The sequence below is a fragment of the Hemiscyllium ocellatum genome, chromosome 10 (genome assembly GCF_020745735.1).
Source record: "Hemiscyllium ocellatum isolate sHemOce1 chromosome 10, sHemOce1.pat.X.cur, whole genome shotgun sequence".
Taxonomy (NCBI): Eukaryota; Metazoa; Chordata; class Chondrichthyes; order Orectolobiformes; family Hemiscylliidae; genus Hemiscyllium; species Hemiscyllium ocellatum.
This window is the reverse complement of record NC_083410.1, coordinates 837,019-861,875: the sequence shown is the minus strand read 5'-3', so window position 1 is coordinate 861,875 and position 24,857 is coordinate 837,019.

Sequence of the window (24,857 nt, the reverse complement as noted above, 5' to 3'; positions counted from 1 at the left end):
TACTCCTGACATCCCCCCTATACCTTCCACCCTTCACCTTAAATTTATGTCCCCTTGTAAAACTCTGATAAAGGAACTGAACCAGCCATTCAATCTTCTAAATGTTTGCTTCATAAAAAGCAGAGGAAGCATTCACAAAGGATCCAGCCGACGGGGAGATTAGATTACTGACAGTGTGGAAACAGGCCCTTCGGCCCAACAAGTCCACACCGACCCGCCGAAGCACAACCCACCCATACCCCTACATTTTACCCCTTACCTAACATTACAGGCAATTTAGCATGGCCAATTCACCTGACCCGCACATCTTTGGGCTGTGGGAGGAAACTGGAGCTGCAAATGTGTTGCTGGTCAAAGCACAGCAGGCCAGGCAGCATCTCAGGAATAGAGAATTCGACGTTTCGAGCATCAGCCCTTCATCAGGAATAAGAGAGAGAGCCAAGCAGGCTAAGATAAAAGGTAGGGAGGAGGGACTAGGGGGAGGGGCGATGGAGGTGGGATAGGTGGAAGGAGGTCAAGGTGAGGGTGATAGGCCGGAGTGGGGTGGGGGCGGAGAGGTCAGGAAGAGGATTGCAGGTTAGGAGGGCGGTGCTGAGTTGAGGGAACTGACTGAGACAAGGTGGGGGGAGGGGAAATGAGGAAACTGGAGAAATCTGAATTCATACCTTGTGGTTGGAGGGTTCACAGGCGGAAGATGAGGCGCTCCTCCTCCAGCCGTCGTGTTGTTGTGTTCTGCTGGTGGAGGAGTCCAAGGACCTGCATGTCCTCGGTGGAGTGGGAGGGAGAGTTAAAGTGTTGCGCCACGGGGTGATTGGGTTGGTTGGTTCGGGCGGCCCGGAGGTGTTCTCTGAAGCGTTCCGCAAGTAAGCGGCCTGTCTCCCCAATATAGAGGAGGCCACATCGGGTGCAGCGGATGCAATAGATGATGTGTGTGGAGGTACAGGTGAATTTATGGCGGATATGGAAGGATCCCTTGGGGCCTTGGAGGGAAGTGAGTGTGGAGGTGTGGGCGCAAGTTTTACATTTCCTGCGGTTGCAGGGGAAGGTGCCGGGGGTGGAGGTTGGGTTGGTGGGGGGTGTGGATCTGACGAGGGAGTCACGAAGGGAGTGGTCCTTGCGGAACGCTGATAGGGGAGGGAAATATATCCTTGGTGGTGGGGTCCGTTTGGAGGTGGCGGAAATGGCGGCGGATGATACATTGTATGCGGAACTGGAGCACCCAGAGGAAACCCACGCAGACACAGGGAGAACGTGCAAACTCCACACAGTCAGTCACCTGAGTCGGGAATTGAACCCAGGTCTCAGGCGCTGTGAGACAGCAGTGCTAACCACTGTGCCACCGTGCCGCTCTTCATGTTAGTTTAATAAGGGCTATCCAACCTAACCAGGAGATCAGAAGCTCCTTCCATCTTCGAAGGTCTTGTTTGATTCTGTCAAATAAATGGGCAAAATTGTTTTTAAATAGCTGATCAAAGACGTGAGTAATGAACATACCTAAGTAGAAAAAGCCCTCCTGTGACCATGTAAAGGAAAATCGCATTCGTCCTCAGGACCAGACATTTTCGGGAGACCGGCCATGGGCAAGGCCTCAGATTTCGTAAAGTTAACCTTGTAACCTGAAAAGCCGCCAAACGAATTGTATCAGATAAGGGACAGAAACTGTTGGGTTTGATAAAAAGACAAGAACATCATCTACATACAGTGTGATCTTATGTGACTTTGTCCCCACTTCTGGAGCGGTTATATTGGACCCTGTGTATTGCCTCCACCAGCGGTTCGATCACCAATATGAAAAGCAATGGTGACAAGGGACAGCCCTGTCGACTGCCCCGATGAATATTGAAATTGTTTGACCGTATTCCATTGGTGAGGACTGCGGCAAGAGGGTCATTATACAAAACCTTTCCCCATCTGATAAAGGCTTCACCCAGGCCAAACCGCCTTAAAGTATAAAAAAGATATGGCCACTCGACCCAGTCAAATGCCTTTCCTGCATCTAAAGAGATCACTAATCCGTGTACCAATTGTAGACATACTTGGATCATATTAAGTAACCTTCTGATGACCTGCGACCTTTTATAAAACCTGTTTGATCTTCCCTAATGATGGAGCGCAGAAAAGTTTCTAGTCTTAATGCAAGAGTCTTCGGTAGGATTTTGAAATCGGATTCAGGAGTGAGATGGGCCTATAGGAAGCACAGTCCTTCAGGCCTTCCCCTTTTTTAAGAGAAATGTTTGCCTCCCTTAAAGATGGCGGGAGCAGGTCACAATTTTGTGAATCGTTAAATATATTAAGCATCAGTCCTAACAGTATACTTACAAATTCCTTACAAAACTCACTGGGAGGTACCTTTCCATTCTGAAGCTGCCTCACAGCCTCCTGCACCTCTTGTACTGACAACGGGGCATTAAGGAGAGACCCTTGCTCAGGGGTCACTCCCGGGAGGTCCAAATTCTTAAAAAAAGGATTCCATCCTAACCCACCCATCCTCACAACTTTCAGACTGGTTTGGTTCAGAGTAAAATTTCCGAAACGCCGCATTAATCTTTTTAGAATCATGGGTTAAATTTCCAGTATCCTCCCTGATCAATGTAATGGCTTGGGGAGCACTCCTATTCCTAGCAAGGTACGCCAAGTACTTGCCCAGCCTGTCCCCGTGCTCAAACAGTCTTTGGTTTACAAATGTAAGCTCCCTCTTAGCTGTCTGTGTGAGCATGTAGCTCAGTGTAGACCGAAGCGCTGGGATCCTCTGCAGTTTAACCAACGAGGGTCTGTTGAAGTATGCCTTCAGGTCTGTCTCAAACAAACACTGCTGCCAAGCTTTCTGCTGTTTGTTACTGGCAGAGTAGGAAATAACGAACCTCTGAGCATAGGCTTTAGCGGTTTCCCAGAGAATAGATGGGTTACTGGCTGATTCTGAATTAATGTCTAAAAAAGCCCTGAATTCAGTCAAAAAGAGTTCAGTAAACCTGCTATCGTTAAGGATGAAGAGGTCAATGCCTCGGACCTGCCATAGTATCCTTACCCTTGACCATTAGATACACTGGAGCATGCTCAGTAATAGTGATATTGCCAATTGTACCTGACACCACCGAGCCTAAATGCACTGTGGGAGTCCAAAAGAGATCAACCCAGGTATGGCATTTGTGTGAACTTGAATGAAATGTAAAATCCCTGCCAGTAGGGTGAAGGTGCCTCCAAACATCTACCAATCCTAGTTCAACATACAAATCCCTTAATTGCTTAGATCGTGAAGAAGACATTGGGGGTCTTTGGGTAATCTGTCCACCGCAGAGTCTATTAGATATTAAAATCCTGCCAACAGCTCCCCCTCTCCCCCAGTGATAATATGGGATGTGAGATTAATCAATCCAGAAAGTGCATCTATCAAGAACTTGAGGGAGTGGGCCACGGGACAGTAAACATAGAACATAGAACATAGAAATGTACAGCTCGGAACAGGCCCTTTGGCCCACGATGTTGTACCAAAGTTTAATCCTAATGTAAAATATAATAACTTAACCTAGACCCCTCTCAACTCACTGCTATCCATGTGCATGTCCAGCAGGTGCTTAAATGTCCCCAATGACTCTGCTTCCACCACCGGTGGCAACACATTCCTTACATTCACAACTCTCTGCGTAACAAACCTACCTCTGACATCTCCTTTATACCTTCCTCCTAATATCTTCAAACTATGACCCCATGAACCAGTCAATCCTGCCCTGGGGAAAAGTCTCTGGCTATTGACTCTATCCATGTCTCTCATTACCTTGTACACCTCGATCAGGTCACCTCTCTTCCTCCTTCTCGCCATAGAGAAAAGTCCGAGCCTATTCAACTTTTCTTCATAAGGCAAGCCCTCCATTTAGGCAGCATCCTGGTAAACCTTCTTTGCACCCTCTCCAAAGCCTCTGTCTTTCCTATAGTAGGGCGACCAGAACTGGATACAATATTCCAAGTGTGATCTCACCAGGGACTTGTAGAGCTGCAGCAAAACCTCGCGGCTCTTAAACTCAATCCCCCTGTTAATGTAGCTCCACACTGCCAAGAATCCTGTCTTTAATCCTATATTCAGCATTCAGGTTCGACCTCCCAAAATGCATCAACTCGCATTTATCCAGGTTAAACTCCACCTGCCATTTCTCAGCCCAGCTCTGCCTCCTGTCTATGTCGCACTGTGGCCTGCAGTAGCCCTTGATACTATCAAAGGCACCTCCAACCTTTGTGTCATCGGCAAATTTACTAACCCACCCCTCAACCTCCTCATCCAAGTCATTTATAAAAACTACAAAGAGCAGACGCCCAAGAACAGAGCCCTGTGGGACCCCACTCAACACTGACCTCCAGGCAGAATACTTTCCATCTACAACCACTCTCTGCCTTCTGTCAGCCAGCCAATTCTGAATCCAGATAGCCAAATCTCCCTGTATTCCATAATGCCTGACTTTATGAATGAATTTACCATGGGGAACCTTATCAAATGTCTTGCTGAAGTCCATATGCACCACATCCACTGCTCTACCATTGTCGACCTGTCTCGTCATCTCCTCAAAGAACTCAATAAGATTTGTGAGGCATGACCTGCCCCTCACAAAGCCATGCTGACTGCCTTTAATCACGCTCTGCTTTTCCAAATAGTCATAAATCCTATCCCTCAGAATTCTTTCCAAACTTTGGTGACCACAGACGTAAAACTGACTGGTCTGTAATTGCCAGGGAATTCCCTATTCCCCTTCTTGAAAAGAGGAACAACATTCGCCTCCCGCCAATCCTCCGGTACGACTCCTGTGGAGAGTGGGGAGGCAAATATCCTCGCCAGCGGGTTAGCAACCTCTTTTCTCGCTTTGCAGAGCAGCCTAGGATAAATCTGGTCTGGCCCTGGGGACTTATCATTCTTAATGTTTGCCAAAATTTCCAGCACATCAACTTCATCAATCTCGATCTGTTTCCTGGCTCCTCAAAGTTCTCATTCACAACAAGGTCCCTTTCCTTAGTGAAAATCAAAGCAAAAAACTCATTTAGGGCTTCCCCTATCCGCTCAAACACCACACACAAGTTCCCTCCGCTATCCCTGACCGGCCCTACCTTCTCTCTGATTTAAGATTCCGTACTCTTTCCCATGTACCAAAGTTTTAAGGATTACAAATCACCCATGTATGTCTTTAATACACTCTAACAACTTAAATGGCAGATTCTTCCTAACAAGAATGGTCACCCCTCTACCCCTCATATTGAAAGATGAGAAATAAACCCAATCATACCCATTCTGTTGCAGTTTCGAATGCTCTGAATCATTTAGGTGTGTTTAGTGCAATAAAGCAACATCCACTCTCTCCCTTTTAATACTGGAAAGTACCTTCTTCCTCTTGACCAGAGAGTGGCTGCCCTTAATGTTCTAGGTTCCCCACATGAACACATCCTTAGCCTTAATCTTCTACAGAACCATTTAGACTCCAGAGAACTACAAATCACTGGGCTTCACAAAACACACAATCTCCATAAAATAAAACAACTGCAACCCACAAACCTACAAAACCTGCAAAAACTATATACACCAAAACGGAAAAACAAAAAAGCGCCAAAGGCACCAATTAGAAGAATTTACCCCCCCCCCAACCCAATTCAAAGGTGCACCTACACATCCAAAACCCTACTAACCATCCCAACCAGCCACTTAACTCCCACCAGCAAGGGTCATGTCTTACACACAGGCAACCCAGTAGGGAAAAGCAAGATTAGTAACATACACAAGTAAGGTAAAGATAAATACGTCACCATTCCCTTGGTATATCGTCACTTAGAAATTAAAGGTAAATACTCTATCCATCCCAAGCATAACTTAACGCAACTTATTACCAACGAAAGGAGACTCCACTAAAGAAGGACAAACCCAAACAGCTCTGTCATCCGTACCTATTCAATCGTCTGGCTGAAGTCAGCGTGTCCACAAAGTTCCTCGCTTTCTCTGGCGAGTCAAATACATGTACAGATCCATTAGAACTAATCTGAAGCACCGCTGGATATCTTAGAGAGTACAGGATCCCAGGTTCTCTCAGTCTCTTCTTGATGCCATCATTGGACTTCCTTTTCTGGATCACCGTCGATGAAAACTCTTGAAAATACATGACCCTGGAGCCCTTGCACGCCAACGCCCCCGGATCCTTCCCTTGGGCTCTGGAAGCTTCCATAACTCTGGTATTTGTCTTTATAATGATGGAACCTTACCCGTAAAGGGTGGGGGTAGTGACCCATACCTGGCTTTTGTACCGTGACCCAGTGAGCTCTCTCAATCCTTATCCTTCCCTTTTCAGCCTCCAAATGAAGGAAGTCCAGGAACCACTTCTCAAAGAATTCTACTGGCCACTTACCTTCCATCCCCTCTGGTATGCCAACAACACAAAGGACCTTTCATCTGCCCCTGTTCTCAAGGTCATCCAGCAGATCCAGAAAACCACGGCTTCAATCCAACTCTTGGATGAATCAGCCTCTGCCTCAGCCCATGTGACCTGTTGCTCGAGTTCAGCGTCCTTTTCCCCAGGTCTTGGAGCACAGCAAAAACTGGGGATAGTTCCTCCTCGATTTTCTCTTCAATCTGCTTCCCCAGGATCTTGAGAGGTTTAGCAAGCTCCTCAACCAGTGCCTGGTGAGTAATCAATCCTGCTGCCTCAGTGGGTTAGGCTAGGGCCCTGGTCCTGGGTGAACCTCCTCCTTTCTTCAGCATTCTCCTGCAGTAAAAACGAAGGTCAGTGACATTTTCATGTCCTGTAGCTCTTTTACTGTGTTGTTCCTCACAGTAGCATGGATGGGACGGGTTCTAGCTCTATCCTGCTGATGTCATGGTGTGGAGACCAACAAACAAGATTCTCCTAGGTCGCTGCCATCTTGGATCCCCCTGTTTCTCTTATTGGACTTGCTGCACATTTCTGCTCCCCAAATTACCCCAAACTACCTACTCTCTTTTTAAAACCTCACTCAGCTTCTAAGATTGTACATTGCCTTTGTCTAGTACAGACCATCACACACAGCCACCGTTTCCAGTTGAGACTTCCTCCTATTTTTTCAGCTTCCACTGGTTCCCAATTAAACACTCACTGCCGACTTCCTTTCCACCTCAGAATCACAGTGACACCTGTCCCTGCGACACTACAATAATTCCTGTGTCACAGAAAAAACATAAGAAATAGGAGCAGGAGCAGGCCACTCAGCCCCTCAGGACAGCACATCATTCGATAAGGTCGCAGTTGATCTGTGCCAGACCTCACCTCTGTGAACTCTTCTCTCACAGACCTCAAATCAATGATAGATCAATAATTTATCTACCCTTTAAATAATTTCAGTGAGTGATCCCAGTTGGATACCTCTCTGGAGTAGAGACCTCCACGTATTGGAAGTTAGGGAGGTGATGACCTAGTCGAAGAGTGTGGTGCTGGAAAAGCACAGCCGGTCAGTCAGCATCCGAGGAGCAGGACATCGATGTTTTGGGTAAGAGCTCTTTATCAGGACCCTCCTGCTCCTTGGATGTTGCCTGACCTGCTGTGCTTTCCCAGCACCACTCTTTTCGACTCTGATCTCCAACATCTGCAGTCCTCACCTTCCCCTAGGAGGTGACCTAGTGGTAATATCACTAAACTGTTAATCCCAGATTCAATATTCTGGGGACCTGGGTTTGAATCCCACCACAGCAGATGATAGAATTTCAATTCAATAAAATCTGGAATTAAGAGACTAATGACGACAATAAATCCATTGTCAGGGAAACCCAGCTGGTACACTAATTCCTGTTAAGGAAAGGGAAAAGCTTTAGAAGGTAAGATTAAGTAAAACTCAAAGACATTCTACACTTCTGTGCAGATCAGACAGGGCTCTCGTGGGTTAGAAAGTAGCCAGGAAGGAACTGAAGAATGGACTGAGAAGAGCTGGAAGGGGGCATGAAAAAGCTTTGGGGGTAGGATTAAGGAAAGCCTTAAGGTGTTCTACACGTTTGTGAGGAACAAGAGGATGGCCAGAGTGAAGGTAGGGCCGATCAGGGGTAGTGGAGGGAACTTGTACCTGGAGTAGGAGGAGGTAGGGGAGGTTCTTAATGAATTCTTTGCTTCAGTATTGACTCGTGAGAGAGACCTTGTCGTTTGTGAGGATGGCGTGAAACAGGCTGTTATGCTCAAACAGGTTAATGTTAAGGAGGAGGATGTGCTGAAAATTTTGAAAAACATAAGGACAGATAAATCCCCTGGGCCAGACGGGATATACCCAAGGTTACTACAGGAAGCGAGGGAAGAGGTTGCTGCGCCTTTGGTGATGATCTTTGCATCCTCACTGTCCACTGGAGTACTGCCAGATGATTGGAGGGTGGCAAAGATTATTCCCTTGTTCCAGAAAGGGAATAGGGATAATCCTGGGAATTATATCCCAGTCAGACTAATTTCTGTGGTGGGCAAATTATTGGAGAGGATTCTGAGGGGCAGGAGTTAGGCTTACTTCAAAAAGTATTGTTTGATCAGAGATAGTCAGCATGGTTTTGTGAGGGGCAGGTCATGTCTCACAAACCTTATTGAATTCTTTGAGGATATGACAAAACACATTGATGAAGGTAGAGCAGTGGGCGTGGTGTACATGGATTTTAGTGAGGCGTTTGACAAGGTTTCAGAAAGTAAGGAGACATGGGATACAGGGAAATCTGTCTGTCCGGATACAGACTTGGATGGCCCATAGAAGACAGAGGGTGGTAGTAGATGGAAACTATTCAGCCTGGAGCTCAATGACCAGTGGTGTTCCACAGGGATTGGTTCTGGGATCTCTGCTCTTTGTGATTATGAAGGATGGGTTAGTACATTTTTCAATGCCAGCAAGGTTGGTGCAGTGGTGGGTAGTGTGGAGGGCTATTGTAGGTTGCAATGGGACATTGACAGGATGCAGAGCTGGGTTGAGGAGTGGCAGATGAAGTTTAACCTGGAAAAGTGTGAAGTGATTCATTTTGGAAGATCGAATTTGAATGCAGAATATAGGGTTAAAGGCAGGATTCTTGGCAATGCGGAGGAACAGAGGGATCTTGGGTTCCATGCACATAGATCCCTCAAAGTTACCACCCAAGTTGATAGGGTTGTTAAGATGGTGTACAGCGTGTTGGCTTTCATCAGCAGAGGGATTGAGTTTTAGAGACACGAGGTTATGCTGCAGCTCTATAAAGCCCTGGTTAGACCAAACTTGGAATATTGTGTTCAGTCCAACACAAACTCTACCAACAAACACATTGACTTGGATCTCATTTACCACTCCCTGACAAAAAGAACAGGAAGTGACATCACCAACCCAAGGAAACCCAAACACATAAATAGAAAGCGGGTTACACCACCTGTGTTTCATCCAGAGGCTCACTGATGGTGTTACCTAGTAGGGTGGTGAAACATCTGAAAACGAACCTTCCAGCTCAGCGAGCAAACCTACGTCCAGACCCTCAACCTGGACCACAAATCTTCTAAAACCTGCTGTGCTCAGTTCCCCTTGCCTCATTATAGGAAGGATGTGGAAGCTTTAGAGAGGGTGCAGAGGAGATTTACCAAGATGTTGCCTGGACTGGAGGGTGTGTCTTATGAAGAAAGGTTGAGGGAGCTAGGGCTTTTCTCATTAGAGCGAAGAAGGATGAGAGGTGACGTGATAGAGGTGTACAAGAGGAAGAGAGGCATCGATAGAGTGGATAGCCAGAGACTGTTTCCCAGAGTGGGAATGTCAATGACAAGGGGGCATAATTTTAAGGTGATTAGAGGAAGGTTTAGGGGAGATATCAGAGACAGGTTTGTTATACAGAGAGTGGTGGGCGTGTGGAATGCACTGCCGGCGGTGGTAGCAGAGTCAGAGACATTAGGGACATTTAAGTGACTCTTGGATAGGCACATGGATAATGGTAAAATGTAGGATTTGTAGGCTAATCTGATCTAAGAGTAGGATAAAAGGTTGGCACAACATTGAGGGCCGAAGGGCCTGAACTGTGCTGTACTGTTCTATATTCTATGTTCTATGAAACAGCCATCCTTACTGGTCAGGACTACATGTGACTCCACACCCACAGCAATGTGTAGGACTCTTAACTACTCTGAGATGGGCAATAAATACTGGCCTAGCCAGCAACGGTCTCATCCCATGAATGAATTTTTAAAAAGTCACATTGATTGAATTTTCCAGGAGGTGACCAGGCGTCTCGATGAGGGAAGTGCAGTTGATGTGGTTCATATGGATTTCCAGGGTAACTTGGCAAGTGAATCCAAAATTGGCTTAGTGGTAGGAGACAGAGGGTGATGTTGGAAAGTTGTTTGTGTGACTGGAGGCTGGTGTCTAATAGTGTGCCACAGGGATCAGTGATGAATCCTTTATGCACAACTATCAGCAGACAGGAGTGTTCCCTCCCAGTCAGAGAACACTTCAGCAGTCAGGGACATTTGACCTCGGACCTTCAGGTGACCATCCTCCAAGGTGGACTTCGGAACAGGCAACAACGTAAAGTGGCCGAGCAGAGGCTGATATCCAAGGTCGGTCCCCATGGGGAGGGCCTCAACCGGGACCTTGGGTTCATGTCACATTACAGGTGATCACCATTGCACCGTACACACACACAGACAGATGGACACACACAGACAGACGCACACACAGACACTCACAGTCACGCTGACCCTGTCACATATGTTCACACATTCACTCCCACACACACTCTCTCACAGACACTCATAACTCGCCCCCCCCCCCCACACACACACACACACACACACACACACACACACATACACACACATATAAGTTTGTGGAGTGAATTTGTACTTATAGAGTTACATTTTCCTTTGCTCAAAAATTGCACGAATCCATGTAAGTTTCTGTAAATCCGTTTTTTAGATGAGAATCAGTCTGACCATTGTGGCACAGACAGCCTCACACAGGGAAGCTCACACCTTCAATACATCATCTGGGCCGACATGACACCAATTGTTAAAGTTCACTCGAGAATGTAACTTTTTAAAAAAAGGTTTGCTATTTACAAATAAAACCTGGTCTAAAAGAGGAGAGACTGAACAAACAATCCAGGTCTTTTTCAATATATTATTTCAGTTACATCACACTGTAAATTTTTGTTATAAATTCTGTGTCTTACAATCTTATTCTCCACAACCACCTGATAAAGGAGCAGCACTCCAAAAGCTAGTGCTTCCAATTAAACCTGTTGGACTATAACCTGGTGATTGTGTGATTTTTAACTTACCGTTTGTGCTACATGTAAACAATACGGACGTGAGTATGGAGAGGGGGTATGGAGTGTTTGAGGGCTCTGGGTCTGTACTCGATGGAGTTTAAAAGGATGAGTGGGATCTAATTGAAACATACAAATACTGAATGGCCTGGACGGAGCGGATGTTGGGAAGATGACTCCATTGGTAGGAAATCGGACCCGAGGGCACAGCCTTAGGGTAAAGGGAAAACCCTTTAGAACGGAGATAAGGAGAAACTGCTTCAGCCAGAGAGTGGGGAATCTGTGGAATTCATTGCCACAGAAGGTTATGGAGGCCAGGTCATTGAGTGTATTTAAGACCGAGATAGATGGGTTCCTGATTATCAAAGGGATCAAGGGTTAGGGGGAGAAAGCAGGAGAATGAGGTTGTGAAACTGATCAGCCACGATTGAATGGCATAGCAAACTTGATGGGCTGAACGGCCTAATTTTTGCTTCTATGCCTTATTGTCTTCTGGGATGATGATCAAGTTTGCAGATGGTACAAAGTTTTCTTTATTAATTTCTATTTTTTTCATTGTTGGCACAAAGATTGGCTGAGTGGTTGGCACTAATGAAGAATGTCTTTGATTACAGGAGGATATGGAAGAATTGGTCAGATAAGTAGATCACTGGCAGATGGACTTTAACCCTGAAAAGTCAGAAGTTTGGAAGGAGTAACAAGTTAAGATTAGTGACTTTGCCAATGACACGAACGTAGATAGTGTGGAAGGCTGTTGTAGAGTGATGGACAGTGTGGAGGGCTGTTGTAGAGTGATGGACAGTGTGGAGGGCTGTTGTAGTGGCAACACAATAATGACAGGATACAGAGCTGGGCTGATAAGTGGCAGACGGAGTTCAACCTGGAAAAGTGTGAAGTGATTTATTTCGAAAGGTCGAGTTTGAATGAAGAATGCAGAGTTAGATACATGAGGGACATTTTAGCGACTTTTGGAAAGGCACAGAGGTGATAGTAAAATGAAGGTTTTGTAGGTTAGTTTGATCTTAGAGTCGGGTAAAAGGTCGGCAGAACATCGAGGACTGAGGGGCTTGTACTGTGCTGTGGTCTATGGTCAATGAAGGGCAGGATGCTAGGAAGATCGGAACAACAGAAGGAACTTGTGATGGTAGTTAACAGATGCCTGAAGATGGTGGGATGGGTTATTACAGTAGTTAAGAAGACAAACAGTTTTGAGAAGATTTGTAGCTCAGGTTGAGGTTCTGGATGTAGGTTTGCTCGCTGAGCTGGAAGATTCATTTCCAGACGTTTCGTCACCAACTAGGTAACATCTTCAGTGGGCCTCCGGGCAAAGCACTGCTGATGATTTCTGCTTTCTATTTATATGTTTGGATTTCTTTGGGGTGGTGATATCATTTCCTGTGGTGATGTAATTTCCTGTTCTTTTTCTTAGGGGGTGGTAAATAGGATCCAAGTCATTGTGTCTGTTGATAGAGTTGGAATGCCATGCTTCTAGGAATTCTTGTGCGTGTCTCTGTTTGGCTTGTCCTAGGATGGATGTGTTGTCTCCGTCAAAGTGGTGGCCTTCCTCATCTGTGTGTAAGGATACTAGTGAGAGAGAGTCATGTCGTTTTGTGGCTAGTTTTCTGCCTGTTTGTCCAATGTAGTGTTTGTTCTCGTTCTTGCATGGTATTTTGTAATTGACATTAGTTTTGCTTGTTGTCTGTATAGGGTCTTTCAAATTCATTAGCTGCTGTTTTAGTGTGTTGGTGGGTTTGTGGGCTACCATGATGCCAAGGGGTCTGAGTATTCTGGCAGTCATTTCTGAGATGTTTTTGATGAAGGGGAGAGTGGCTCGGGTTTCTGGACGTGTTTTGTCTGTTTGTTTGGGTTTGTTGCTGAGAAATCGGTGGAAAGATATAAAAGAATCCTAAGGGGCAACTTTTTCACACAGAGGGTGGTACGTGTATGGAATGAGCTGCCAGAGGAAGTGGTGGAAGCTGGTACAAGTGCAACATTTAAAAGGCATCTGGATGGGTATATGAATAGGAAGGGTTTGGAAGGATATGGGCTGGGTGCTGGCAGATGGGAGTAGATTGGGTTGGGATATTGGCATGGACCGAAGGGTGGTTTCTGTGCTGTACATCTCTATGACTGTATGACTCTAAGTAACGTGCTGTTAATAAAGGGGAACCACCAGATGCATTGTCCTTTCATTTCCAGAAAACATCAAAGGTTATTACGGAAAATCTAAACTCATGGTGTAGGGGCTAACACATTGGCATGGAAGGAAGGTTGGCTGGCTAACAGGAAGTAGGAAATGGGAATAAATGGGTCTTTTTCAGGTTGGCAGGATGTCCCATGTGGTGTGCCACAAGGGCCAGAGCTGGCTTCAACTCTTTACAATTTAAGTGACTAATTTGGATGAAGAGATGAAATGTATGGCAGCTAAATTTGCTGATGACACAAAAAGAGATAGGAAAGTGCGCTGTGAAGAGGACACCAGGAGCCATCACAGGGATACAGAAAGGTTAGGTAGGTGGATAAAGATGGAGAATGACAAATGGAGAACAATGTGGAAAAGTGAGGCAGAAAGAATAAAAGAAAAGCATGTTATCTAAATGGTGAGAGGCTGGAGGTGAGTCACATAGACCATAGAACATAGAACAGTACAGTACAGCACAGTACAGGCTCGTCCGGCCCTCAATGTTGTGCTGACCTTTTGTCCTACTCTAAGATCAAACTAACCTACACAACCTTCACTTTAGTATCTTCCATGTGCCTATCCAAGAGTTGCTTAAATGTCCCTGATGTATCTGACTTTACTCCCACCGCTGGTAGTACATTCTCACACACCCATCACTCTCTGTGTAATGGGCCTGTCTCTGACATCTCCCCTAAACCTTCCTTCAATCACCTTAAAATTGTGCCCCGTCATGGTAGCGTTTTCCGCCATGGGAAAAATTCTCTAGCTATCCACTCCATCGAAGCACTTCATCATCTTGTACACCTCTATCAAGTTATCTCTCATCCTTCTTCACTCCAAGGAGAAAGCCTTAGCTCTCTCAACGTTTCTTCATAAGACACACCCTCCAGTCCGAGCAGCATCCTGGTAAATCTCCTCTGCCCCCTCTCTAAAGTTTCCATACTCTTCCTATAATGAGGTGACTAGAACTGAACACAATATTCCAAATGTGGTCTAACCAGGGCTCTGTAGAGCTGCAGCATAACCTCACGGCTCTTAAACACAATCCCCCTGCTAATGAAATCCAACACACCATACACCTTTTTAACAACCTTATTAATTTGAGTGACAACTTTGAGGGATCTATGGACATGGACTCCAAGATCCCTCTGTTCCTCCACATTGCCAATAACCCTGTATTCTGCATTCAAATATGACCTTCCAAAAGAATCACCACATTTTTCCAGGTTGAACTCCATCTGCCACTTCTCAACCCAGTTCTGCATCCTGTCAATGTCCCATTGCAACCTACGACAGCCCTCCACACTATCCAAAACTCCATCAGCCCTCCTGTCATTGACAAACTTACTAACCCACCCTTCCCCTTCCTCTCCAAGTCATTTAGAAAAATCCCAAAGAGCAGAGATCCCAGAACAGATCCCTGTGGAACACCACTGGTCACCGAGCTCCAGGCTGAATACTTTCCATCTACCACCACCCTCTGTCCTCTGTGGGCCAGCCAATTCTGTATTCAGGCAGCTACATTTCCCTGTATCCCATGCCTCCTTACTTTCTGAATGGGCCTACAATGGGAACTTTATCAAATGCTTTGCTAAAATGCATATAGACCCCATCCACTGCATCTACCTTCATCAATGTGTTTTGTCACATCCTCAAAGAATTCAATAAGGTCTGTGAGGCATGATGTGCCTCTCACAAAGCCATATTGACTATCTCTGATCAAACTATGGTTTTCCAAGTAATCATAAATCCTGTCTCTCAAATCCTCTTCAATAATTTGCCCACCACAGAAATAAGACTGACTGATCTGTAATTCTCAGGATTATCCCTATTCCCTTTCAGGAACAAGGGAGTAACCTTTGCCACTTTCCAATCATCTGTCACTACTCTGTTGTTCAGTGAGGACATAAAGGTCATCACCAAAGTCTCTCACGTCCCATTAGAACCTTGGATATATCCCGTCTGGCCCAGAGGACTTCTCTCTCTTTACATTTTGCAACATTTCTAGCACATCCTCCTCTTTAACATCAACCTGTTTGAGCATAACAGCCTTTTTCACGCTGTCCTCAGAAATGTCAAGGTCCCTCTCACGAGTTCAATACTGAAGCAAAGAATTCATTAAGGATTTCACCTACCTCCTCCGACTTCAGGCACAAATTCCCTCTACTACCCCTGATCGGTCCTGCTCTCACTCCGGTCATCCTCTTCTTCCTCACCTAAGAGTAGAATGCCTTAGGCTTTTCCTTTATCCTACCCCCAAAGCCTTTTCATGTCCCTTTCTAGCTCTTCTCAGTCCATTCTTCAGTTCCTTCCTGGCTACGTTGTATCGCTCTAGAGCCATATCTGATCCTTTCTTCTTCAACCTTAAGTAAGCTTCCTTCTTCCTCTGGACTAGATGTTCCACATCCCTGGTCACCCAAGGTTCCTTCACCCTACCATCCCTTCCTTGCCTCAGTGGCACAAACCTGTCCAGCACTATCAGCAAGTGCTCCCTAAACAAACTCCACATTTCTGTCCTGCATTTCCCTGAGAACATCTGTTCCCAATTTATGCTCCCCAGTTTCTGCCTAATAGCATTGTAATTCCCCCTCCACCAATTAAATACTTTCCCATACCATCTACTCCAATCTCTCTCCATGACTGCAGTAAAGGTCAAGGAGTTTGATCACTATCACCGAAATGAGATCTGACAGCTGGCATGGTTCGTTGGCAACCACCAAATCCAATATGGCCTCCCCTCTAGTCGGCCTAGCCACATATTGAATCAGGAATCCTTTTTTGACGTACTGACAAAAATTGCTCCAACCAAACTATATGAACTAAGGAGGCTCCAGTCAATATTAGGGAAGTTAAAGTCAACAACCCTGTTACTTCTGTACCTTTCCAAAATCTGCCTCCCAATCTGCTCCTCCGTGTCTCTGTTGCTGTTGGGGGGGTCCATAGAAAGCTCCCAATAAAATGCCTGCTCCTTTCCTGTTTCTGCCTTCCACCCACACTAACTCTGTAAACAAACCCTCCTCGATGACCTCCCTTTCTGCAGCTGGGATACTACCCCTGATTAGCAATGCCACTCCCCCAATTCTTTTATCTTTCTCCCTATTCTTTTTGAAACCCTGGAACATCCAACAATATTCCTGCTCCTGTGATATCTAAGCCTCTGTAATGGCCACATCATCATCGAGCCAAGTACTGGTCCATGCTCTACGTTCATCACCCTTATTCCTGACACTTCTTATGTTAAAATAGACAACTTCAACCCATCACACTGACTGCACCTTTGCCCTATCAATTGTCTATCCTTCCTGACAGACCCGTAGCTGTCCTAATGGAAGAGTCTCAGAAGGTTAGAATGTAGGTGGAGCAAGTAATAAGGAAAACTCACAGAACATTATGTTTTATTGCAAGGAGAACCGAATGCAAGAGTAAGAAGATTGTTGCTTCAATTACCCTGGGCATTGCTGAGCCCACACCTGGAGCAGTACATGCAGTATGGGTTACTGTACCAACCGAAGGATGTCAATGCTTTGGAGGCAGTGGTGTTTTATTCACTCGTGGGACATGGGCCTTGATACCCGATGAGTCTGGTTTTACTAGGGCTCCTTGATGCCACACTCAGTCAAATGCAGCCTTGATGTCAAGGGCTGTCCCTCTCCCCTCCCCTCCGGGATTCAGCTCTCTTGTCCATGTTTGACCCAAGGCTGTAATGAGGTCAGGAGCTGAGTGACCCTGGGGGAACCCAAACTGGGCGTCACTGAGCAGGTTATTGCTGAGCAGGTGCTGCCCTGATGGTACTGTTACTGACCCCTTCCATCACTTTACTGATGATGGAGAGTAGACTAATGGGCCGCAACTGTCGGGTTGGATTTGTCCTGCTTTTTGTTCAGGACACACCTGGGCAATATCCATATTGTTGGGTAGCTCTCAGTGAAGATTGCTGCAGCCTTATCTTTTGCACTTCCATCATTGACGCTGGGAGTATTTGTGACGTCATCAGCGTGGCAACATCATGGGTTCCTCGACAGGCAAACACAGAGTGTGTGAGGTACACAGAGGAAACACTTCCAGATTACAGCAGCATGTCCAACTCCTCTCCCTCTGCCTCTGTCTCTGTCTCGTTCTCTCTCTCAGTTTCTCTTGCTCTCTCTCTGTCTCTCTAACTCTCTGTATCTCTTTGTCTTTCTCTCTCTGTCTGTCTCTATTTCTCTCTCTCTCTGTTTCTCTAACTCTGTATCTCTCTCTGTCTCTCTCTCTCTCTCTCTCTCTCTGTCTTTCTCTGTCTGACTCTCTAACTCTCTGTATCTCTCTCTCTCTCTGTCCGTTTCTCTCTCTCTCTCTCACTCTCTCTGTGTATGTCTCTATCTTTCCCTGTCTCTGTCTCTGTTTCTCAGGACATTGGTTAGGCCACTTTTGGAGTATTGCGTGCTATTCTGGTCTCCTTCCTATCGGAAGGATGTTGTGAAACTTGAAAGGTTCAGAAAAGATTTACAAGGATGTTGCCAGGGTTGGAAGATTTGATCTATAGGGAGAGGCTGAACAGGCTGGGGCTGTTTCCCCTGGAACGTCGGAAGCTGAGGGGTGACCTTATAGAGGTTTATAAAATCATGAGGGGCATGGATAGGGTAAATAGACAAAATCTTTTCCCTGGGGTGGGAAAATCCAGAACTAGGGGGCATAGGTTTAGGGTGAGAGGGGAAAGATATAAAACTGACCAAAGGTTCAACTTTTTCATTGAGCGGGTGCTATGTGTATGGAATGAGCTGCCAGAGGATGTGGTGGAGGCTGGTACAATTACAACATTTAAGAGGCATTTGGATGGGCATATGAATAGGAAGGGTTTGGAGGGATATGGGCCGGGTGCTGGCAGGTGGGACTAGATTGGGTTGGGATATCTGGTCGGCATGGACGGGTTGGACCGAAGGGTCTGTTTCCATGCTGTACATCTCTATGACTCTATGACTATGACTCTCTGTCTATGTCGCTGTGTCTCCCTCTCTCTCTCTGTTTCTCTCTCTCTCTTATGGAAAATAATATGAATAGTGAAGTGAGCAAATCCTGGAAGATCGTGGGCTGATCTCTCACACCATTTACCAGTAACTGTTGCCTCTGACAACTGACTGAAAGACACAACAATTAATCACCCGATAAAAACAAAAATTGCTGGAGACATCAGCAAGGTCAGGCAGAATCTGTGAGAAGATAGCAACATTAACATGTTGAGTCCAGTGACATTTCTCCAGAAATTAATGCCCCAATTATTTCGAGTAAATAATTGAAAGAGCTTAGAACCACAGAACCAAATCCATAGAAACAACACCCACTGCAAGCCACAGATCCATTGAATAGTTACAGCACAGAAGAGGCCATTCAGTCCATCTTGTCCGTGCTGACCCAAAGACACCTGGATGTCCCTTCCAATCCTATCTTCCTGCTCACGACCCATAGTCCTGCAGTGGACATAGTTAATCTGCAGAGCCAGATACCTTATAGAAGATTTTCAGGTCTCTGCCTTCAACATCAACTCAAGCAGCAAATTCAGGACCCACCCACCCTCTGCACAAAAATGTTCGCCCTCAACTTGGAAAGAATAAGAAGCTCCAAGGTCAGAAAAAAGCAAAAGGGATTCCGACTGAGAATTTTGGCACCTACCTCAGCTATAGAACTGTGTTTCCTCAGTCATAGAACAGTGTTTCCTCAGCTATTGAACAGTGTTTCCTCAACTATAGAACAATGTTTCCTCAGTTATAAAACTGTGTTTCCTCAGCTATAGAACTGCGTTTCTTCAGCTATAGAACTGTGTTTCCTCAATTATAGAACTGTGTTTAGATTAGATTAGATTACTTACAGTGTGGAAACAGGCCCTTCGGCCCAACAAGTCCACACCGACCCTCTGAAGAGTAATCCACCCAGACCCCTACATTTACCCCTTATCTAACACTACGGGCAATTTAGCATGGCCAATTCACCTAACCCGCACATCTTTGGACTGTGGGAGGAAACCGGAGCACCCGGAGGAAACCCACGCAGACACGGGGAGAATGTGCAAACTCCACACAGTCAGTCACCTGAGTTGGGAATTGAACCCGGGTCTCAGGTGCTGTGAGACAACAGTGCTAACCACTGTGCCACCGTGCCACCCACGGTGTTTCCTCAGCATTAGAACACTGTTTCCTTGGCTATTGAACAGTGTTTCCTCAGCTATAGCGCTGTGTTTCCTCAACGATAGAACTGTATTTCCTCAGCTATAGCGCTGTGTTTCCTCACTTTAAGAATTGTGTTTCCTCACTTAATTTGCTCCATTCATAACATTCATGTTTGCTTGCCTTGTCTGACTCAGTATGTGTTTGAGGAATTAAGAAAGTGTTGGAGTTTATTTGTGGTTAGAATTTATAAATTTACATTAATAACAATTTTTTGTTCAATATAGAAAACTGGTTGATGTTTTCTGTTGACCCGAGTCCATCAGAACAGGAGAATTGGTAACTGTGAGAATTATTTTTATGAAAAATAGAAATTGCAGCTCAAGGTCAGTGGGTCGTGCAGCATCTGCAGAGAGAAATCTGAGTTGGTGTTTTGGGTCGAGGGACCCGAGCTCAGGACAGGAACATTCACTCTGATTTCTCCAACTTCATACTCAGGCCCCAATAAACTTTAAATAAAAAAATGAAAGAACTGCAGATGTTGTAAATCAGAGACAAAACCCGAAATTGCTGGAAAGGCTCAGCAGGTCTGGCAGCATCTGTGGAGAGAAATCAGAGTGAATGTTCCTGTCCTGAGCTCGGGTCCCTCGACCCAAAACACCAACTCTGATTTCTCTCCACAGATGCTGCCAGACCTGCTGAGCCTTTCCAGCAATTTCGAGTTTTGTCTCTGATTTACAACATCTGCAGTTCTTTCATTTTTTTATTTAAATTTTATTGGGGCCTGAGTGTGAAGTTGGTCATGGAAAGAGTTTGAGTTCTCTAACAGGGTTATTTTCAAACGGAGAAATCGAAGATTTGGGTGTGATACAACAAGTAAGGAATGGAACTCGAGACCACCTGCAGGTGGCAGCATTGTCCACATGAATTGCAATTCCAAAAGCAGCCGAAATGAATTAACGAGTATATTGGGAATGGACTGCCCAGAGGGTGAGCACTGCATTTAGGTTCGGTCAAATATAAAATAGTTCAAGAATTCTGGTTAGTGAAACATTGGAATCAGGTGTTGGAGTTACAACTTTAGCATGGGCAACAGTTAACAACTCAAAAAAATCTAGAGTTTGAGTCTCAAAGGGGGCAGAACGGTAAGGAACGGGAAAAGGAAGACAAAGAGGGAGAGAATAGCAAAGGGAAAAGGAGGAGAGAGATAAGGAATAATGCAGTTAATGAAGGTGAACCCAGAGAATGGAGAGGAGGCAGATGGCGAGAATCTGAACTATAATCGGAAGCCTGGTGAGAAAATGTTTAAATTCTGGATGTTGGTTTGCTCGCTGAGCTGGAAAGTTCATTTCCAGACATTTCATCACCTTAGAACATAGAACAATACAGGGCAGAACAGGCCCTTCGGCCCTCGATGTTGCACTGTCCTGTGAACTATTCTCAGCCCATCCCCCTACACTATCCCAAAATCATCCATGTGCTTATCTAAGTATTGTTTAAATCTCCCTAATGTGGCTGAGTTAACTACATTAGCAGGTAGGGCATTCCACACCCTTACCACTCTCTGCATAAGGAACCTGCCTCTGACATCTGTCTTAAATCTATCACCCCTCAATTTGTAGCTATGCCCCCCTCGTACAAGCTGACATCATCATCCTAGGAAAAAGACTTTCACTGTCTACGCTATCTAATCCTCTGATCATCTCGTATGTCTCTATCAAATCCCCTCTTAGCCGCTTCTTTCCAATGAGAACAGTCCAAGTCTCTCAGCCTTTCCTCATAAGACCTTCCCTCCAGACCAGGCAACAACCTGGTAAATCTCCTCTGCACCTTTTACAATGCTTCCACATCGTTCCCGAAATATGGGGGCCAGAACTGTACACAATAATCCAGATGTGGATGCACAAGCATTTTGTATAGTTGCAGCATGATATTACGGCTCCGGAACTCAATCCCTCTATGAATGAAACCGAACACACCATATGCCTTCTTAACAGCACTATCCACCTGGGTGGCAACTTTCAGGGATCTATGTACATGGACTCCAAGATCCCTCTGCACATCCACACTACCAAGAATCATTCCATTGACCCAGTACTCTGCCTTCCTGTTATTCTTCCCAAAGTGCATCACCTCACATTTAGTTGCATTGAACTCCATTTGCCACCTCTCAGCCCAATTCTGCAGTTTATCCAAATCCCCCTGCAGCCTGTAACATTCTTCCACGCTGTCCACTACTCCACCAACTTTAGTGTCGTCTGCAAATTTACTAATCCATCCACCTATGCCTGCGTCTAAGTCATTTGTAAAAATGACAAACAGCAGTGGTCCCAAAACAGACCCTTGTGGCACACCACTAGTAACCAGACTCCAGGCTGAATATTTTCCATCAACCACCACTCGCTGCCTTCTTTCAGAAAGCCAGTTTCTAAGCCAAACTGCTAAATCACCCTCAATTCCACGCCTCTGCATTTTCTCCAACAGCCTACCATGTGGAACCTTATCAAAGGCTTTACTGAAGTCCATGTATACCACGTCAACTGCCCTACCCTCATCTACATGTTTGGTCACCTTTTCAAAAACCTCAATCAAGTTTGTGAGACACGACCTGCCCTTGACAAAACCATGTGGACTATCTGAAATCAAATCGTTGCTTGCTAGATGATCCTAAATCTTATCTCTTATAATCCTTTCCAAAACCTTTCCTACAACAGAAGTAAGGCTCAATGATCTATAATTACTTGGGTCATCTCTACTGCCCTTCTTGAACAAGGGCACAACATTTGCAGTCCTCCAGTCCTTTAGCATTAAACCTGTAGACAATGATAACTCAAATATCAAAGCCAAAGGCACTGCTATCTCTCCCTAGCTTCCCAAAGAATCCTCGGGTAAATCCCATCCGGTCCAGGGGACTTGTCTACTTTCACTCCTTCTAGAACTGATAACACCTGTTTATAACTAACCTCGATCCTTTCTGGTCTAATATCTCGTACCTCATTATTCTCCTTGACAATATTCTCCTTTTCCTGAGTGAAAACCGATGAGAACTGTTCCTCTAGCACCTCTCCGATCTCCACAGGGCCCACACACAACTTCCCACTTCTGTCTTTGACTGGCCCTGTTCCTACCCTAATCATCCTTTTATTCCTCACATATCTATAGAAAGCTTTAGGGTTCTCCTTTATTCTATTTGCTAAAGACTGTTCGTGTTCTCTCTTTGCTCTTCTTAACTCTCCCTTTAAATCCTTCCTCACTGATCTGTAACTCTCCATCGCCTCATCTGTACCATCTTGCCTCATCAACACATAAGCCTCCTTCTTCTTCTTAACAAGAGATGTAATTTCTGTCGTAAACCACAGTTCCATTACCTTATCACTTCCTCCCTGCCTGACAGGGACATACCTATCAAGGACACGCATTTTGCTACCCCATTCTGTGCATCCTAATTCTTGCCTAATCGTGTTATAATTTCCATTGCCCCATCAATAACTCTTGACCTGTGGCATGTACCTATCCCTTTCCATCGCTAAACTAAACGTAACTGAATTATGGTCACTCTCTCCAAATTGCTCACCTACAACTAAATCAAACACCTGGCCTGGTTCATTACCAAGCACCAGATCCAGTGTGGCCTCCCCTCTTGTCGGCCCTTCGACATACTGTGTCAGGAAACCCTCCTGTACACATTGGACAAAAACTGATCCATCTGACGTACTAGAGTAATAACATTTCCAGTCAATGTTGGGGAAGTTAAAGTCCCCCATAATGACCATCCTGTTCCTTTTCACTTCTACCCAGAATAATTTTGCTAATCCTCTATTCCACCTCCCTGGAACTCTGCGGAGGCCTATAAAAAAACTCCAAGCAGCCTGACCTCTCCTCTCCTGTTTCTAACCTCAGCCCACACTACCTCAGTAGACAAGTCCTCATCAAAAGTTCTCTCAGCCACCATTATACTGTCCTTGACTAAGGCCACACCTCCCCCTCTTTTACCACCTTGCCTGTTCTTAATGAAAGATCTAAACCCTGGAACCTGCAACATCCATTCCTCACCCTGCTCTATCCATGTCTCCGAAATGGCCACAACATTGGAGTCCCAGGTACTGTTCTATGCTGCAAGCTCACCTACCTTATTTTGGATACTTGTGGCTTTGAAGCAAACACACTTCAAACCAATTTGCTGTCTGCCAGCACATTCCTGTGACCCTGAAATCCTGTCCCTGTCCTTCCTACTCTCATCCTCCTGTGCACTGTAACTACACCTCCGGTTCCCTATCCCCTGCTGAGCTAGTTTAAACCCACCCGAATAGCACCAGCAAATTTCACACCGAGGACATTAGTACCCCTCTGGTTCAAGTGAAGACTGTCCTGTTTGTATAAGTCCCACCTTCCCCAGAATGAGCCCCAATTATCCAAGAAACTGAAACCCCCCCTCCTGTACCATCCTTGCACCCACACGTTCAGCTGATATCTCTCCCTATTCCATGCCTCGCTATCACGTGGCACAGGTAATAAATCAGAGATAACAACTCCGTTTGTTCTAGCTCTCAGCTTCCACCCTAGCTTCCTGAAATCCTGCCTTACATCCCTATCCCTCTTTCTACCTATGTCATTGGTACCCACATGGACAACGACTTGAGGCTGGTCACCCTCTCCCTTCAGGACCCCAAAGATACAATCAGAGACAACACGGACCCTGGCACCTGGGAGACAACACACCAACCGCGAGTCTCGTTCGTTCCCAACAAACCTTCTATTTGAGCCTCTAACTACTGAGTCCCCAATGACTAACATTCTCCTCCTTTCCCTCCCTCCTTTCTGTGCAACAGGGACAGGCTCTGTGCCAGAGACCTGGGCTCCACTGCATACCCCTGTAAGTCGTCCCCCTCAACAGTATCCAAGACGGTAGAAATGTTTTTCAGGGGAACGACCACAGGGGATCCCTCTACTGACTGTTCTTTCCCCCTTCAAACAATCACCCAGCTTTCTTCGTGCCTAGGAGTAACTACTTCCTGTAACTCTTATCTATCACAGCCTCTGCCTCCTGAATGATCCGAAGTTCATCCAGTTCCCTAACATGGTCTTGGAGGAGCGAGAGTTGGGCGCACTTCCTGCAGAGGTACTTGGATGGGACACTAATGGCATCCCTCACCTCAAACATCATGCAGGAGGAACATTGCTGTCCCTGCACTCATTCCCTGCTTGTCCCCTTATCACAAAGTAAAAAAGAAGAGACGCTTACCTGATATGTCCCTGGTCTTTAAGGTTAGAGCAGGTGGTTGGGTGGGAGGCCCGACGAAGGTAG